Raw genomic sequence first — 14,637 nt, 5'->3', positions numbered from 1 at the left:
AAAAGATGGAGAGAATTGAAAGAAAAACCTGATACACTACAAGAAAAACCCATCGAAACAAAGAACAAAATTCTCTCAATCTAAATATTTTTTTTTGTTGTGTAAAACCTAGCATAATTAAAACCTATTTATAGACTGAAATTCGTAGCATCTAATTTAATTAGAGTTTAAATGGGAAACTAAAGATAGAGTTTAACTAGTAGAAGAAAAACCAAAATAAATTTTGGTCAAAATAGGAGGTATTCTCCCACAAAGGAACTTGCAATCTAAAATGTTGCACCAACATCTTTATCATTTAGGGTCTGTTTGTTTGCATGTAAAATGTTTTCCGTAAAACATTTTCATTGTTTTGTTATAACACCCTATACCCAATCAGGTCGTCAAGCCCGAGTAACAGGACGCTACACCAACTTCACGCATCATGTGCATTATAAATTGTCTCATTGTGAAGCGAACATATTTTATTTTAGCATTTTGTGAGAATTTTAAGTTAAACATACTCTAATCATCATTAAAACATGCTAAACACTCATCAAGCAAACTTAAAACAACAGTTAAACATGATTTTAATTCACTAAAAACATTTTGAATTAATCACGTAGGTAACGATACTGAATCAATAGGATCGATAATAGTCATGGATGGTATCGATACCACCCTGAAAAGTGGTACCAAACCAGCATTATGTTTTTCGCTTAAAACCAAAACCCAATAATTTATCGATACATTTGAAAAAGTATATGTTTTATTTCCCCGAGTATTGATACTCGTGATATGGTATCGATACCAAATTGTGTTACTAACTTCCTGCACATTCAAAATATCAAAAGGTATCATTCTTAAAACCTGACTATCGATACCTTCGCTCCAGACAGCAAAACTACAACATAACAAGGCATTGGATTCACTCTAACTAATAACTATTCAACATGCATCAATTACCTCATCAAACCATCGTCAAAACGACCAACTAAATATTTAGAAAATATAAAATATGTATAAATTAAAAATTTCATATTTAAATAAAAATTCAAGACAAGTTGTCTAAATTTTTTGGAAAATATTGTCCCCAGCCTAGCACGTATTGTTCAAACCTATTGAACTAGGTACGTAGCGTGAGCTTGCCTTGAAAGTGCTAATAAAGCCAATCGAGTTATCACTTAAAATTTCTTATTCAAGTTTAGACCTAAATTGGGTAATCATATCGGAGGGATGGTTTGATACTTAAAGATATCTAATCATAATATAAAAAGAAGAAGCTAATATATATAATTAAATGATTAAAAATAAAACATTGGTTCTAAAACTCCATGTTTCCTCTTTTGTTAACTTGATGTTTAACTCCTCAGCCAACTTTTCCAAATGTTGTAAGGTTCCCTCTGTCGGTATTATACCATCTTGATCTCCACTATAAGATTGTAATCATATTGATAAAATAAAATAAAATAAAAATTAGTCAAATGGCATGAGAATTTCTTTTCAAAATTGTTCACTTTGATTCTTCATACTTAATTAACTTAATTCAAGAAAGTATTGGAAAAATAGCATGGCATACAAATACAATACCAACTGTACAGCCCAATATATTGCCCAGCCCAAAACCCAGTACCCATTACAAACCCAACCCAAACCAACCTCAAGACCAAACCCGAAGCCCAGCAGGCCCAATAACCTAACCCTAGCCCAAAAGAAAAAAACACATCTGAAACAAATCAAACCCTAGGTGTGCCGCACCTAGGGGTCCCTAGCTCAGACGACTTTTGGTCTTCTGCCAACGCCGCCTCCATCGCATCAACGTGAGTGGCGCACCCCACTTGCCACCGACACCCCACTTGCACAGCCTCAAGTCCCTGCAAGCAGAAAAAAAGCAACAGAGCAAAGGAAGATAGGGGGAATCGGCTATAAAAGCCAAATTTTTCTATAATTTGGGGTTTTTTTTTCTTTTTAGGTGTTTTGTAAGAACACTTAAAAAAAACAGATTCAAAAAAAAAAAACAGATTCACTCCAAGGTGATTTTCATTTCGCATCTCTTTTCTTTTTTCTACCCGTTCATTTTTATTTTTATACATATATATATTTAAAAAAAGTTCATATTCGCGCAAAATATCAAGAAAAAGTCAAAAATTTTACCCTTTTTTTATTTTTTCGGCCACCGAGCGTGACGCCGATGTGATGGTGGTGCGGTGGGCCAACGATCGGTGCGACAGGGGTCTTAGAACCCCAAAGGCCAGACGTTGGAGAGAAAAAAGAAGGATTTTTGGTTTTTTTTAAATTGTGGCTGAAATGATTTTTTGAAGAAAAATTGGGTTTAAATACCCTGAATGAAACGGCGCCATTTGAGGCCCCCCTACCCACGTTTGACCCGACTCGCCTGCCAAGGATCCGCGTGTTTTTGACTGTTGGGCAATTTAGCTTTAGGCCCTTCCACATTTTCGGTTTGATGCGATTTAGTCCTTTTACGATTTTTCTTTATATTTTAATTTGGACAGTAGATTTGTCCCGTTTTTAATTTTATCCTCAATTCGTTGGGCCACTGAGGAAGGGACGCGTGGCCTAAAATTGGGTTTATTTCCCATTTGGCCCTTCGCGCTTCCATGCCCTTTCATTTTGGTCCTTCCTTGTGCAATTTATTATGGTTTTGACCTTTCAATTTCATTTTTATCTCGATTTAGTCCTGTTATTGTTGTTTTCATTATTATTAATCTAATTAGGTTATTATTATTATTATTAGTAGTAGTAGTAGTAGTAGTAGTAGTAGTAGTAGTAGTATTAGTAGTAGTAGTATTAGTAGTAGTAGTAGTAGTAGTATTAATATTATTGTTATTATCATTATATTTCTATTTATATTTACTTATGTAAATTTTAGATATATGTGTCTTATCATATTATTATTATATAATTGCTTATATATATATACACGTATACATATTTTTTCTAACTTATTTAATATACACATAAATACTCATTTTTTTATACATATCTATATACATGTATATCTATATACTTTTTTTTCTCACGAATATGTATATACATACTCATATATATATATTTTACATATATTAAAATATATATTATCTTATTTTATTTTATTTTATTTTTTATAATTCACATATATATTTTTCTTATACTTACACATATATCTTTATATTTTATAATATTTACACATACCTACATACATGTCTATATATATTTCATTTTCATAAATATATATATATATACTTGCATATACTTCATACTTTCAAAATATATTTTGTTTATATTCTCTATATTTTATGATTCATATATATATACCTATATATATACTTTTTTATATTTGATAATTGTTATATACATATATATATATGTGCATGCATACTTACATATATTTCATGTGTAATAGTTTTAAATATGTATACATACATATGTTTTTCATATTTTCATAATTTTATACATATATATATGTATAAGTATATATTTTCATATTTTTATAAATTTGTTAATTTGTTAATTTGTTAATTTTGTCAATTTATTTATTTACATGTCTGTTATTGTTATTTTTCTTTCTTTAGTTTTTATCTGTTTATTATTTGTTATCGTACCTGCATGATTTTTTTTATATTAGTCCTATTTATTTATCTTTTTTTTGCTCGTGATATTTTACTTACATTATCATCATTATCATTATTTTACATCCATTTTCACTCGAATTCGTCAAAATACGAAAATTTCAAACTAAAAGCACTACTCGATATTTGGGATCTTCGAGAGAATTGAGCCCTAACGTATTGGGTTCCAATTTTCTTCGTTGAATCTAAACAGTCGAGAGTGCTCTTTAAAACAAAAACATAAATAAAAAAGCTCATTATCGAGAATTCAATATGTTGTGTCCCAACGCATTGGATATGACACATTGTTTTCTCGAGACTAGGATTTTTCTAAAAAATGCAATATTCAATGTTTAATCTTTTGAGAAGTTGTGCCTTAACGTATTGGGTTGTAATTTTTTCACATGACGTTAACAATTGAACCCCCTTTTAAATTTTATTGTGCAAGTTTTTAGACAAGCTCATTTCTGAAGAGGTAAAATATCGTGCCCTAACGCATTGGGTGTGACATTTTCTCTTTCCGAAACGAGAGGGTCTTAACAAGTAACTTGATTTATATAAGTTTTCTTTTAAAAAATAAGGATCGTATTTTAAAATTCTTCAAAGTTTTCAATTTTGGACTTTAAGACATTAACTAATCAACTAGGTACCAATTTTGGGCGTTACGAGGGTGCTAATCCTTCCTCGTACGTAACCGACTCCCGAACCCATTTTTCTAAATTTCGTGGACCAAATTCGTTGTTTTAATAAATTTAAATTGTTTATTAAAAACAACCACTTTTACGACGTGACCCGATCACACCTCATCAAAAAAAGATTGATGGCGACTCCTGTTTTTTTTGTTTTCATTTTCAAATCCAAGTTGACCCCGTTTTCATCAAAAAAAATTGTGTCAACAGCTTAGCGACTCCACTGGGGAATTGAAATAATAGAGTTAAGCCACGAGTTGATTACTTTGTCTTTTTGTTGAAAATTGAAAATTTGATTTAAATATACGATTCTTTCATTGCATTTCATTTGTCTTTATTACAATTTTCATCGTTGTGGTTTATAATTGCTGTGTTGGTTTAAGTTTTGGTATCTTTCTGCACATTGCATTGCATGACCTTTGGTCACACCCTTTTAAGTGGGAGTAAGAAACTATTCCTTCGTGAGGTTTTCACCTCCGTGCAGGATAGTGGACTACTTCCAGGATACATCTGTACCTATGTCTTCGTGAGATTTTCATCTCCGTGCAGCCATAGGGAAATGTATTCCCCTAAACCGAACTCGGTTTATATGAGCCTATAATGGGTGAAGATCAAGGAATTTGCTGGTTCGGGTACCCTTACTTTAGAGTCAAACCTCATGTAGTGAACCTCAGGAGCTCACCCTAGGTAGAACTACACCAAACCCTAGAAGATACCCAAATATGTGTTTTATTATTTCTGGATTGTATGTTTATACCTGATACTGACTTTTTCTGTTTGCTTTGGATGCATGACATTTTTAACTACATGGCATTTCATCATAAAAGGCATTGGTTCATATTCAGTTTCTAGATAGAAAGCTTGTCATGGAAAGGGGGTTTCTTGATAAGGTGGAAGATAATGAGGCTGTCTGAATTTGGTCAGAAATGACGCAGCAAGAGAAAGGTGATAGTTTGGCTGAAGGATATATATCAGAATTATGGGACTTTACTCGTATTAGCGTAACTTAGAACAGTTTGCAAGAGTTGAAGGAAATTTGGGACCAGTAGAATGAGGAGGTCAGACAGCTATTCTATTCCAATTATGGGGATTTGTCGTACTTGCTAGATATGAAGGTAGACAAGCACTTGTTCCGGGCTTTCGTGTAATTTTGGAACCCCGCCTACAATTGTTTCACAGTCGGAAAATTCTACTTAGTGCCTACGGTAGAAGAATACATGGATTTACTTCGGTGTGCAAAAATTCAAGTCGACAAAGTTTACACGAGAGCTGTAAATCCATCGACCTTTCTGAAGAAGTTGATGAACATAACAGGGATGAGTGAGCAGTGGGTTACAACCCGAATCAAACAAAAGGGGGATAACAAGTGCATTTCTTGGAGGAGTTTGAAAGATGTAGTTCTGACACACCCGGATACGAAAAAGAGGGTAGATGTCTTTGCCTTGAGCTTATACGACTTGGTTATCTTCCCCAAGGCCTTGGTACATGTTGATGAGGTAGTCACTGACTTGTTTGACCGTCTTGATAAAGGGGTTACACCGGTTCCAGCAATTTTGGCAGAAACATTCAGATCACTAAATGCCTGTCAGAAAGCGAGTAAAGGTAGATTCATCAGATGTGCACAGCTATTACTTGCGTGGTTCCACAGTCATTTTTGGAAAGTTGATAAGGTTTCGTATCGGGTCTTTTCTGAGAACTATTCACCACTGAAGGAGGTAGTAGCTACACCGAGGAGGGATGACATCTCGATGGAAAAAATGGATGGCAATTCTTCAGAGCCTGTAAGAAGAGGACGTTGAGTGGAGAGCTCCGTGGTTGCTTCCGGATGAAATTTTGTATTGGTGCAGAGATTTTGATTGGGTCCCTTTGCTTGGAATTTGGGGAGCTGTTGGTTATGCCCCGCTGCTATTGCTTAGATAGTATAAGTCAAGTCAGTTTATACCCGCAACCCAGGGGTTAGCTAAGTGTGAATTTTTGTATGGGGAGGATGGTTACAAGAGGAAGATTCAAGAAATGACCAATGCTTGGAAACAAATTCATCGAATGAAGAGATTAGCTGTAGGACCAACGACGACTCCTGAGTATGATGAATGGTGGGTTAGAAGAATCAATGATAATATCCCCGAACCAAGTCACGAAAGTAGTCAGTCGATAGAGGAACATTTACAAGTCGTCCCTTCTGAATTAGAAATCATAAAATAAGATTTTGAAAGGAGAAATGCAGAATTAGAAAAGAAGATAGAGCAAATGTAGGAAGAAAAGCTGAGCTTGAGATTAGACGCAGACGTTCAGAAACTCGAGGCAGAAAGATTAAGAAAAAGAAAAGCTAAGGTCGAGGAGGATCTAGATAGCTTGAAAATAGATTACAAGAAGTTGCGGTTATCAATGAGAACTGCCAGGTTGGGAAAAGCTTCAGAGCAGTGGCTTGAAGAGATTCAAGAAGAAAAGAACAAGGCAGATAGATGGGAAAGGAGGTTCCAAGAATTCCAAGCTCAAAATGAGGCTCTAAAGAAGAGTTTGTCAGAGAACCAAAAGGAAAAGGGCGAACTAGAGAACAAAGTGATTGAGTTAGAAGGATCTCTTCATTGGCATCAAAATCAGAACTCTGTAATGGAATTGAGAGCAAGCTTAAATAGAATTGAAGAAATGAAAGAAAGAATAGAAGACTTAGAAATGGCATTGCAAAATTATGAGATCCGGATCGAGTACTTGGAAGCTAATGAAGATCGTCAGAATGAGCAGCTGCACTACTTTCAGAACCAAGTTAGAGATAGAGATCATATTATGGGAGAAGCCGTAGTTCAAATCTGGGAGGTAACTGATCATCTGCAGACTTTGGCAGTGCAAGCTGATGTGCTGAGTGTGAAGTACGAGTTGGAGTCAAGTCGAGGACAAGAGTTAGCCTCCTTACTTAGGAAGATTAGAGTTCTGAGTATTAGGGCTAAGTCGTACCTGTAATCCACCTTATGTAAAGAAGTTTGTTTTCTAGTAAAGTTTTCAAAATGAAATTGAATTAGAATTGACGCCTTTTTTGCATTCATTTCATGCATTGCATCACATCATATGCATTAACGACCATTAAAAGACCCTAATTGAATAAAATTATTTCAGTTAACCTGGAAAACAAACACCCTTACGGTACTCGGGCAAAATCGAAGAACATGGATCAAAGATTGGAAAGGCTCAAACAGCTCCAAAAAGAGATGCAAGACCAACTGCAAGAGCGGCTAGAAAAAATTTAGCAAGATATGACAGAAAAGATGCTGGAGTCCCAGAATGACATGATGGCTCGGTTAACGCAGCTGTTGATTGGGGGAAACAACAAGGGAAAGGACCCCGTGGTTAATGCTGAAGAGGGAAACAATGATGGACCCCTCTACCCTCCAGGCTTTACCCCTCCGCATGTGCATACTCAAGCTAAGGTGTACCCATACAAATCTTCCGTTACAATCAGACCTCAGCAGTTTCAAATGGGCACCACAATGCCAATGAACTTCCAAACCGGAGTAGGTTCTAACCCCGGAGAGAACCCTACCAATCCCATCGTCTTTGATTTCGACGAAGTGGCTAAGAAAGAGAAGACAAAAGAAGAATTGCCAAAGCAGCTGGAGGAAAGATGCAAATGGCTCGAAGAAAAATTTAGGGCAATGGAAAGTATTGAGAATTATCGGGGGATTGACGCTAAATACCTAAGCTTGGTTCCGAATCTAGTACTTTCCCATAATTTCAAAATGCCAGAATTTGAGAAATACAATGGGACCAGTTGCCTGGAAGCACATATTACCATGTTTTGTAGGCATATGACTGGATACGTAAACAACGACCAATTGTTTATACACTGTTTTCAATATAGCCTTACAGGGGTAGCGTCTAAGTGGTACAATCAATTGAGCCGTACCCAGATTAGTTCTTGGAGGGATTTAGCACAAGCATTTATGAAGCAGTACAGTCATGTGGTAGATATGGTCCCTGATAGAATCACCTTGCAAAATATGGAGAAGAAGCCTAATGAAAGTTTTAGACAATACGCACAAAGATGGAGGGAGGTTGCCATTCAAGTTTAGCCACTGCTCCTAGAAAGGGAGATGACTATACTCTTCATTAACACGTTAAAGGCACCATTCATCACACATATGTTGGGACGTGCCACGAAAAGCTTCTCTAACATAGTTATAAATGGAGAAATGATTGAAAACGCCATAAGGAGTGGAAGGATCGATGCTGGAGAAAGTAACTGAAGGGCGGCTCTAAGGAAAAAGGAGAATGAGGTGAACAACGTGAGTACCTATAACAAGGGTTACTCAAAATCGATCACGGTGAACAAACCAGGAAATGTGGCTTCTAATCAACAAGGTTCATCAAGACAAGAATCCAGTACAAGATAGAACACGGAAAAGCCTCAGTACACGCCAATTCCGGTATCATATAATGAGTTGTATAAAAGCTTGTTTGATGTACATATTGTTTCCTCTTTCTATTTAAAACCCTACAACCTCCGTACCCAAAATGGTACGATGCAAATGTACAATACGACTATCATGCGGGGATTACGGGGCATTCAATAGAAAATTGCACAGGCTCCAAAAAGTTGGTTGAAAGGTTAATCAGCATGGGTGTTGTCAAGATCAATGATTCGCCCAATATGGAAAATTCATTACCTAACCATGCTGATAAAGGGGTAAACATGATAAGTGAGAATACGGAGAGGAAAGTCAAGGCAGGTATTGCGGAAGTAAGAACCCCTTTGAAATGGGTCTGGAAGAAAATAGTGTAAGGGAGGTTAATTAGTCCGAATTTAGAGGAAAGATACAGGGAGACGAGAAGTTATTGTGAATTTCATCACGAAGAAGGGCACGAGATCCAGGAATGCACAGAATTCAAAACCTTAGTTCAAAGCGTGATGGACAATAAGGAAGTGGAGTTCTATGAAGAAGTGAGGAGGGAGGAAGCATATGCTCATCAGAACCAACAATAAGGGTTCCGAAAATAAGCTATCTTGTGGTCATTATCTCGCAAACGAGGAAGAACGAGGTGGAAGTACTAGTAACGCCAAAGATAATAATTAAGAAGCCCGCAGCCTTCCCTTACAAAGATAACAAGAAAGTCTCGTAGAACAATGAGTGCAACACAACTATTCAAGAAAAGGAAATTTCAACCAGTACTGTGAAAGATGATCAGGGCATGGGTTCTTATAGGCGTAGTGGAAAGCGCTACAACTTGTTAAGTCTTCCAGCCAAGCTGGTAAAGGGAAAGGTCACAATGACAGAGCAAAAAAAGGAAAAAGCAGCCAAGCCTGCGTTACCTATCACCGAGCCAGTGAAAGAGGAAGAAGCCAAGGAGTTCCTCAAATTCTTGAAGCAGAGTGAATATAGTGTTGTAGAGCAATTGCAAAAACAACCAGCCCGCATATCCATGTTAGTCTTGCTCTTAAGCTCTGAAGTGCATCGAAAGGCGTTGATGAAAGTGCTGAATGAAACCTATGTGGCCAATGACATCTCTATCAACAAGTTAGATCGGTTGGTCAACAACATAAGCATCGATAACTTTATCTTCTTCAACGATGATGAAATACCACCTGGAGGTATGGGGTCCACTAGAGCTTTGCATATTACCACTCGATGCAAAGAGTATACCTTGTGATACGAGGTTGCGCGCGGACCAAGATCGAGTTGCCAAGTCACGAGAAACTCCTACGAAAACCCTAAACAATTAGATCTGAAACGAAACAGAAAATTAAAAGATTAGATTTTTGAATTTTCAGATCTGAAATAAAATCCCCAAAACAGTAAAGAATCAAATAGAGAATAGAAATAAGTGTTAATAAGGAATCTTGAAACCCTAGAAGAGATTGCGATTCTGCCCAATTGAACACCCAGATAGTTTTCCCCAAATTTTGACAATCTAATTTCACCCAAAAAGAGTATGGAAAAACCCTAGAAATTGGGGATTTGTGGGCTGATTCCTTAAGATAGAAAAAGGCTGAAAACACAATAAGAACAGAAAATAAATTAGATAATGATTCAGCACAAGTAGAAATAAAGAAAGAATTGACAGTAAGAAATTAAAAGATAAGTCCTAAGAAGCCTTGAAATCTCGAAAGATCTCACAACTCCCTTCAAACGGCTCTAATCTCCCCTCCAAAGAATATCAATGGCAAGAAGAAGGTTGAAGATGGCTCCCACAATCAAAAAGATTGTTAAAACAACTTCTAAAGAAAACCCAAGAGAAAATCCTTGAAGAACTCAAAGAGAATTTTCACTCAAATCAAATCTGAAATTTTCAATGTAATTGTAATGTTAAGTAGGGTGGCTGGCCAAGCCATATAAATAGGCCTTTCAAATGTTTTCCTAATTTAATTAGAACACTAAAACTAAAACTAAAAAAAACTCCTAATTATTTTAATATGGAAATTCGGCCAAGGGTCTTTTATTTGGGACTCTTGGACTGAATATAAAAATTTAAACTAAATAAAATAAATAAATAAATAAATAAAAATAAAACTTTACAACTTGGGCCACTTTGACAATTTGGCCTGATTTTCAACTAAGTATGGGTGGATTTCTTGATTGGGCTTGGAATCTTCTTATTGGGCCTTGCCTTCAAGAATTTGGGCTTTTGTGACTCGTATCATTCCCCCCTTCCTCAAAAAGATTCATCCTCGAATCTGAAAAATCAAATGAACTCGACTTTCCTCTATCGAACGGGAGTAATGGCAATTGAGTCCACTGAAAAGAATAGCCATGAAATAGTAAATAGCAACACAAACAAGCTTGTAGTCCAATTATAAGCATAATAGAACAGGTATAACGCAAGTGAATGGACAGATTCAGATTACCATGCAAACAATCTAATTTACTCACCACTGCCTCGTCAAATATTTGAAACAAAGATGGACATGTTTTAAGGCATTCAGTCGTCTCACATTGTTCCCACAAACCATGAATAAATTGCGAGTAATAAATCAAATGGTAAACATAATCGTCACAAGTAGGTATTTGAAAAGATTCACATGGTTCACAGAGTTGCATAATCATACCATGCATTAATCGACGGTCTATAGATTCACTCACACATGCATTATCAAAAACAAGAATCTTATTATCAACCATCAAAACAGATAGATCATCAATAAATAAAATAGGACAGTCAAGCACGTTTCGATCTAAGTGTTCATCAACATGATCTTTATCACTATTCGAGGAGTACAAAAGTGTTTCAAAGGTTTCAAGCATCTTACCTCGATAAGCAGAAGAATAAGGGTCGATTTTACCTTTTTCATTTAAAACAAACCTTCGCTCATCGGGGGCATAGTGTAGTCGAATCTCCGTTGTTGAGTTAACCTTTGTCAAATGGAACTCAAACTTCATGTACAACCACATAAACTGTTTAAGGCACGAATATAAATTGAAAACAAATTTGGAAAATTTCGTTACCTTATTCTCCAAAACAGATTTGGACGAATTCGAGGATTTTACACAAGGTAAATCAAGAGAATAACAAATCACGCTTCTTTTCGTAATGACTTTATCAACCACAATCGAAGAGTAACAATTAATCGGATCAAAATGAGGGGATCTTTTAAGAACTAAGTCACCAAAAGTTTTATCAATAATTTTCAAATCTGCACTGGACTCGGTTTCTAAAATTTCCTTACCTCGCTTACCTTCGGGATCATGTAGTGTGATTTCATCTTTGCCTAAGTTGATCGTATGAAAGCGTCTTTCATTTGAGAGGTATTGAAGTTGAAAGTTATCTTTCGATCTTTCAGGAACCTGAAAAGTAGCAACACAAGAAAAATTCATATCTTGGTTAGTGGAAACATTCCTCACTAGCCTTTCCTCGTCTTTTTCTTTTGTTTCTTTTTCTAACTCATTTTCTCTTCTTTCTTCAACTTCTTTTTCAAATTTCTTTTCTGTTTCACATTCCTTTTCACTCTCAATCTCTTTTTGCTCTTTTTCATTCTTTTTTTCTTTTTCCTCACTTGTTTTAACAGAATTTCTCAGTTTGATTTGGTCCTCATGGACTTGTTCCGGAGTGAGCGGCACTAAGGTAAGTTTCTTTCCTTGATGCTTGAAGGAATACCTATTGGTACAACCATCGTGAGTGACTTTTCGATCCAGTTGCCATGGTTCTCCTAGCAATAAATGGCAGGCTTGAATAGGTACTACGTCGCACACGACTTCGTCTTGATATTTACCGATAGAAAAGGCGATGCGCACTTGTTGAGTGACCTTAAATTGGCTTTCGTTGCTAAGCCCTTGTAGTTGATAAGGTCGTGGATGCTTGGTAGTGGTTAAGCAAAGCTTTTCCACCATCGTCGTGCTGGCTACGTTCGAGCAACTTTCACCATCAATAATAACTCTACAAAGCTTACCTTGTACATGGCAGCGAGTATGAAAGAGATGTTCTCGTTGCTGCTCGCTCTTTGGTTTTGCCAAAGAGGGTTGTCCACGATCATGAAGATCATAATCAGTTCTAGGGACACACCGAGGAGCGCGCCTATGAGCAGGAGGCTGGTTATCCACATCGTCTTTAATTTGATCTCGATATTGAGGCTCTTGATTCAACCGCACCTCATTGATAGTAGCAGTCAACGCTCGAAGTGCAACAGCCTGTTCGTCCAACTGTTGTTGGAATTTTTTAAATATGTCACTAGTATTATCACCTGTAGACATTTTTTTTAAAACCTGCAAAACACTCAACACTCAAAAATAAAAGTTATCAAACCTCACCGTTAATCACTCAAAAAGAAAAAATCAAATTCTCAATGAGGTCGAATTCAATCTTGTGAGTTCTTTATCAGAGTTTATATCAACCAATTAGAGAGTGTGAACCAAACTACCAAAGAATCCTAATTTGCACTAGGATGCCAAAAACTGACGAGACACCAATTGATTCGTGTTGCACCGAGGAAGAAGTTGTGCACACGTTTAAATCCTACTAACACAAGAAACAAGAAGGTGTTAGATAACGTAAAGGAAGAATAAAGGGAAACAAATGAAAACCTACAGCTAAGAATCAATAAAAATTGCTGAAAACAGAAAACCCGAAAAACTGCGGAGTAACTTGACAACTTCGTTCGAGGTGTTCCCGATCTCCAAAAATTACGAAATTAAATCTGGAGTGTCCTTATATATTGAATTTTTTATCTGGAAATTTTGGGCACCAAATTCAACCCGCTAAATCTTTTTTTAAATTTTTATTGAATTTCGTATTTTTTGATTTTTTTGACTTTTTTGACTGATTTTTTTGCGGGAATAATTTTTTTTATATTCAATCACAGTGCCAAAAACATGTATGTAAAATTTCAGATCAATCGGACAACGTTTACCCACTCAAATGAATTTTTTTTGAACAATTTTTCTGGGTAAAACTGTCGTTTATGCTTTAAAAAATAGAGATCAGTTTAGAAATCAACCAAGAACACCCAAAACGCCCAAAATCTGATACCAAATGATACGGGGTTGCGCGCGGACCAAGATCGAGTTGCCAAGTCACGAGAAACTCCTACGAAAACCCTAAACAATTAGATCTGAAATGAAACAGAAAATTAAAAGATTAGATTTTTGAATTTTCAGATCTGAAATAAAATCCCCAAAACAGTAAAGAATCAAATAGAGAATAGAAATAAGTGTTAATAAGGAATCTTGAAACCCTAGAAGAGATTGCGATTCTGCCCAATTGAACACCCAGATAGTTTTCCCCAAATTTCGACAATCTAATTTCACCCAAAAAGAGTATGGAAAAACCCTAGAAATTGGGGATTTGTGGGCTGATTCCTTAAGATAGAAAAAGGCTGAAAACACAATAAGAACAGAAAATAAATTAGATAATGATTCAGCACAAGTAGAAATAAAGAAAGAATTGACAGTAAGAAATTAAAAGATAAGTCCTAAGAAGCCTTGAAATCTCGAAAGATCTCACAACTCCCTTCAAACGGCTCTAATCTCCCCTCCAAAGAATATCAATGGCAAGAAGAAGGTTGAAGATGGCTCCCACAATCAAAAAGATTGTTAAAACAACTTCTAAAGAAAACCCAAGAGAAAATCCTTGAAGAACTCAAAGAGAATTTTCACTCAAATCAAATCTGAAATTTTCAATGTAATTGTAATGTTAAGTAGGGTGGCTGGCCAAGCCATATAAATAGGCCTTTCAAATGTTTTCCTAATTTAATTAGAACACTAAAACTAAAACTAAAAAAAACTCCTAATTATTTTAATATGGAAATTCGGCCAAGGGTCTTTTATTTGGGACTCTTGGACTGAATATAAAAATTTAAACTAAATAAAATAAATAAATAAATAAATAAAAATAAAACTTTACAACTTGGGCCACTTTGACAATTTGGCCTGATTTTCAACTAA

Source organism: Gossypium hirsutum, chromosome D05 (genome assembly GCF_007990345.1).
Source record: "Gossypium hirsutum isolate 1008001.06 chromosome D05, Gossypium_hirsutum_v2.1, whole genome shotgun sequence".
In the NCBI taxonomy this organism is placed as follows: Eukaryota; Viridiplantae; Streptophyta; class Magnoliopsida; order Malvales; family Malvaceae; genus Gossypium; species Gossypium hirsutum.
This window is presented reverse-complemented; position numbering follows the sequence as displayed.